General features: G+C 42.7%; 1 long non-coding RNA gene across 1 annotated transcript in view; it reads left to right on the forward strand.

Annotated features, from left to right (window-relative positions):
* Positions 1-5,369, forward strand: part of LOC134484467 (uncharacterized) — a 53,998-nt gene extending 48,629 nt beyond the window's left edge. Inside the window, exon 3 of the long non-coding RNA XR_010061926.1 lies at positions 5,172-5,369. This is a non-coding gene — a long non-coding RNA (uncharacterized LOC134484467). The remainder of the gene's footprint in view (positions 1-5,171) is intronic.
* Positions 5,370-6,000: the final 631 nt, after the last annotated feature.

The following is a 6,000-nucleotide window of genomic DNA, read 5'->3' on the forward strand; positions in this document are numbered from 1 at the left end:
GCAACAGTGATAAAAACTGTATGGCATTGAGACCAAGGCAGGCAAATAAACCAGTGGAATAGAATTGAAGACCCAGAAATGAACCCATACACACATGGTCACTCAATTTTTGAGAAAGGAGCCAAAACCATCCAATGGAAAAAAGATAGCATTTTCAGCAAATGGTGCTGGTTCAACAGGAAGTCAGCATGTAGAAGAAGGCAAATTGATCCATTCTTACTGCTCTGTAGAAACCTTTAGTCCAAATGGATAAAAGGACATCCATATCAAACCAGATACACTCAAACTAATAGAAGAAAATTGGGGAAGCATCTCAAACACATGGGCAGTGGAGAAAATTTCCTGAAGAAAACTACAATGACTCATGCTCTAAGATCAAGAATTGACAAATGTGAACTCATAAAACTACAAAGCTTCTGTATGGCAGAGAACACTGTTGTTAGTGCCACAAAATGGCAAACAACAGATTGGAAAAAGATCTTTACCAATCCTACAACAGATAGAGGGCTAATATCATGAAGATAGACTTCAGTGAGACAAAGATCCCTATTGAAAAATGGGGTGCAGAACAAAACAAAGAATTCACCGCTGAAGAATATTGAATTGCAGAGAAACACCTAAAGAAATGTTCAACATCTTTAGTCATAAGGGAAATGAAAATCAAAACAAGCCTGACATTCCACCTCACACTAGTCAGAATGGCTAAGATGAAAACACAGGTGATAAAAGATGTTGGTGAGGATGAGGAGAAAGAGGAACACTCTTCCATTGTTGGGGAGATTGCAGACTGGAACAACCATTTTTGAAATCAGTCTGGAGGTTCCTCAGAAAATTGGACATTGAACTACCTGAGGAACCAGGTATATACCTATCCTGTATATAATCATAAGATGCCCCAAGATGTAACAAAGACACATGATCCACTATGTTCATAGCAGCCTTATTTATAATAGCCAGAAGGTAAAAAGAACCCAAATGTCTTCAACAGAGGAATGGATACAGAAAATGTGGTACATCTACACAATGAATTACTACTCAGATATCAAAAACAATGACTTTACTAAATTCATAGGCAAATGGTTGGAACTGGAAAATATAGTCCTGAGTGAGGTAACCCAATGACAGAAAAACACACATTGTATGCACTCATTGATAAGTGGCTACTAGCCCAAATGCTCGAATTACACTAGATGCACAGAACGCATGAAACTTAAGAAGGATGACCAAAATGTGAATGCTTCACTCCTTCTTTAAAAGGGGAACAAAAATACACTTGGTAGGGAATGGGGAGGTAAAGTTTACAACAGAGGTAGAAGGAAAACCCGTTCAGAGCCTGCCCCACATGTGGCCCATACATATACAGCCACCTAACTAGATAAGATGGATAAAGCAAAAGAGTGCAGGCCGACAGGAACCAGATATAGATCTCTCCTGAGAGACACAGCCAGAACACAGCAAATACAGCAAATGTCAGCAACATACCACTGAACTGAGAACAGGATTCTTGTTGAAGGAATCAGGGAAAGAACAGATTGAGCTTGAAGGGGCTCGAGACCCAATCTGAACAACAATGCCAACCAACCAGAGCTTCCATAGACTAAGCCACTACCCAAAGACACTACATCGTCTGACCCTGGGCTCGAACTTCATATGTAGCAATGAATAACTTAGTAAGAGCACCAGTGGAAGGGGAAGACCTTGTTCCTGCCAAGACTGAAGTCCCCATTAAATGGGATTGTTGTGGGGAGGCACTAATGGGTAGAGGAAGGGGAGTCAACATCCACATAGAAGGGGATGGGTAGGGGAAATGGGGATGTTGGCCCAGTAACTGGGAAAGGGAGTAACAATTGAAATGTGAAAAAACAAAATAACCAAGTTAACAAATATGGAGAAAATAAAAGAAATTTTCAACATGTTTATTCATAAGGAAAATGCAAATCAAAACAACCCTGACATTCCACCTCACACCAGTCTGAATGGCTACAAAAAAATCTCAGGTGACAGGAGATTCTGGCAAGGATATGGAGAATGGAAAGAGCACTACTCCATTGTTGGTGGGATTGCAGACTGGTAAAAACCATTCTGGGATTCTGTCTGAGAACTTCTTTAGAAAACTGGACACTGCACTATCTATGTACTCAATTATCTCCCCTGAGCATATACCCAAAACATTCTCCAACATACAACAAAGACACATGCTCTACTATATTCACAGAAGAAGATGGAAAGTACCCAGATGCCCTTCAACAGAGGAATGGATACAGAAAATGTGATACATCTACACAATGGAATACTACTCAACTATCAAAAAATGATATCATATAATTCATAGGGAAGTGGATGGAACTAGAAAATATCACCCTGAGTGAGGTAATCCAATCACATAAAAACACACATGGTATGCAGTCAATGATAAGTGGATATTAACCCAAGTGTTCTAATTACCCAAAATGCACAGACCAGAGGAATCTCAAGAAGGATGACCAAAATACGGATGCTTCACTCCTTTAATAGGGGAACAAGAATACCCATAGTAGGGCCAGGGTGGCAAAGTTTAGAGAAGAGAATGAAGAAACAGTCATTGAGAGACTGCCCCACATGGGACCCATACATATACAGCCACCAAACTAGGTAAGATGGATGGAGCAGCAAAGAAGTGCAGGCCGACAGGAACCGGATGTAGATCTCTCCTGAGAGACAAAGCCAGAATATGGCAAATCTTACGCAAATGCCAGCAGCAAACCACTGAACTGAGAAAGGGATCCCGGCTGAAGGAATCAGAGAAAGGCCTGAAAGAGCTGAAGGGGCTTGAGACCCCATATAAAAAAAATGCCAACCAACCAGAGCTTCGAGAGACTAAGCTACTACCCAAAGACTTTACATGAACTAACCCTAGTCTCCAAAATCATAGGTTTCATTGAATGCCTAGTAGTGGCACCAGTGGAAGGGGAAGTCTTTGCTCTTCCCAAGACTGAACCCCCATTGAATGGCATTTTTGGGAGAAGGGCAGTAATGTGGGGATGGATTGGGAGAGGAACACACCTATAAATGGGGAGTGGGAGGGGCTAGGAAAATGTTAAGGTGGAAACCTGGAAAGGGAATAATATTTGAAATGTAAATTAGAAATTCCCAAGTTAATAAAGATTGAAGAAAAAAAACACTCCTTCTGGAAGAGGAGAATGTATGATTTTCCATTCAGGATCTGTGGGAAGAATTTTGAACCCCTGGGCAAATGTGGACTAACCCTACAGAACATTGGAAACATTAGGTTATTTCCGGAAAGTCTTGGATGGGTAGGAAAATCTTGGGGAAAAATGGAAGACTCAAGTTCTCCATGTTTAGATAGGGCAGGATATTGGGAACCTTGAATGTGTGGGGAAATTACCTGTCCCAGGTTGTCAGTAGAAGAGTCAGCAGAAGGTGGCCCAGACACAGTGTGAAGCATGATGTTCTTTGAATCTTTCACTGGTCTCTCCAGTACTGTGTTTTGTAGATGTTGCAGGCACTCTGGCAACCAACTCGTCAAAGTCTATATGTTCTTCAAACCCAGTAGACATAACCTACTTTTTTTTCCCACCTTCCCAAGAATGGGCACTAAAGATGAGGCCACTCTTTCTGGTAGCAGGCTATAAAGCATATGTTCTGGTATCCCTGCTCAGTGATCTGCTATCCTTGGTCAGTGGATTACTCATGCCCTCAGGAATCCTCAGAGGAAGTGGAAGTGTCCATTTCTTGTTCTCTGTCAGTTCCGGTCTGGGGTCTAGGGCCCTCTTATTGACTGAAGCCTTTATATGATCTTTGAGTTTCTGCAGCTTTTCTGTAACACGAGCATCAGGTTTTTTGAATCTCTGGTCTTCATAGGGTTTTGGGCATCTGAACTTGTGCCGAGTCCATCTAAGTAGTCCGGGAGGTACAATGTCGCTTGGGTCACAGCTATTCAATTACTTCCCCTGTTGGGGTAGGATGTTTTAATCTGGTTGGGGGACACTGAAGGGGATCCCAGGCAGCGGAGGCTGGGAATCCTTCAAGTGCTTCCCCCATTGAAGTCCGGTGTTATAATAATCTTTGGGGAAACTGAAGGGGTTCCCAGGCCGTGGAGGCTGGGAAATCGGCGGTGCACGGTCAGAGGGTAAAGTCCGGGATGAAGCTTGCTGGCCTCTCTCCACACGTTTGGCCATTTAGTCGTTAAGGAAATTGAACAAGAAATTGCAAATGGGCTACTACCACGTGAAGGGGCAGCGTACGTACTGGCCAATGGTGAGTCATGACGAACATCAGTTAAGCTGTACCCTTTGAGTATGGCTCTCTCTCCCGAGAACCATGGACATGTCCTGAACGGGAAGCAGGCACAACTCGAGTGACCATTGATCTCGAGAAACAAGCAAAGCTCGAGAGGGAAAGTCCTCGAGACTGCACCGGCCAGTCAGGACCTGCCTCACTTGTCATTTCTGCTTGTAGTAACGGGGCGATCATCCAAGCTTTCTGAATGAGGAGGAACCCTGTCGACTCTCTTTCTTTGAGTCCAGAGTGCTACCTGTTTTCGGCACACTGTCAGGGGCCATGACAAGGGATTCTGGAAGGAGCAACATGAATGGAAAGGTCAAGGGGTGCTTAGGAGACTGTGCGGTCAAGCGACTCTTTAAACAGGGTAGATCCCTCTAACTAGAGGCCATCAGTGGTGCAGTGTTGTGTTTGGAGCCTAATAACCGAATGGGAAAGGCTGATCCAGACCCTTGCTCCTCAGGGATTGCAGGGACTAGAAAATCACTAGTGGACTGTGTTAGGGAATGAACATCTGATAGGATTTGAATAGAGCATAGAATGCATGGGATTGATATTAGAATTTCATGTCAGTTCCAGGTGTTACTGGGATGCTTCTGGCTTGATGTATCACTGTTTTTTCTTGTCCTAAAGCTCTTAATATTCTTTCCATGATGATAGATTTGAAATAATGAGTATGCTACACAGTGCAATGTATTTTCTGTACTCACATATATTGAAATTCTAAATGTCTCTTGATGTCGTATGCAGTTGCTTGGCTAGAAATCCTGGGATGTTTTCAATACTGGTAAGTTGATTGAAAAAATAAAACTGCGTTAAAAGCTTTGCTTGTAAATATTTCTTTTGGTGATCCCAAATTAGATTGTATAAATGTCTTCTGTCTTTTACAGACATATCTACAATCACCCTTGTTTGGAGAACAGAGTTAAGTGTTATGCCTTCTTTGAATGAAGAGAAAGACCTAAGGCTACACTTCTCAGAGAAACAAGAAATCAGGAACTGTAGGAAGAAATATGCATCTAAGCAACAGTAAATGTTCCAAGCTAACCTGTGCAGTAAAATAATGTATGGAAAATACCACTCCTTTACTATTAGTATTATTAATCATTGTATTTGTTTTCATTGCAAATATTAACCCCTTTCCAGTTCCGGTTAATAAAACCCACCACCACATACTCCACCTCTTGTCTCTAAGAGGGTGCCTCCCCAACTCTCCCAATAATTCTTGCCTCACCCCTCTAGAATCACTCTTCTCTGAATCGCTCTTCTCTGGGATATCAAGCATCTAAAGTGCTTCCGCTTCCACTGATGTGAGATGAGGCAGTCTTCTGCTACATATGTAGGGTACCAGACCAAGTATATTCTATGGTTGGTGGTTAGGGCCATGGGAGCTCTGAGGGGTCTGGTTAATTGATATCGTTGTTCTGCCTCTAATTACAATCCCCTTCAGCACCTTCAGCCCTTCAACTACATCTTCCATTGGGATCTGTAGTACCAGTTCAATGGATGGCTGTGAATATCTGCATCTGTATCAGTCAGGTGCTTGCAAAGCAGATCTCTGGATGGCCTGTCTTTCAACCTCTGCTCCATATTTGCCCCACCATTGCCACTAGACAGGGATAACACTGATTTAATAAGAGATGAGTGAGTCGTCCCATCCTTGCACTGGGGGCCATGGCTATCTACTGCACGTGGTGTCTTCAGGTTCAATTTTACTGT

Source organism: Rattus norvegicus, chromosome Y (assembly GCF_036323735.1).
Source record: "Rattus norvegicus strain BN/NHsdMcwi chromosome Y, GRCr8, whole genome shotgun sequence".
NCBI lineage: Eukaryota > Metazoa > Chordata > Mammalia > Rodentia > Muridae > Rattus > Rattus norvegicus.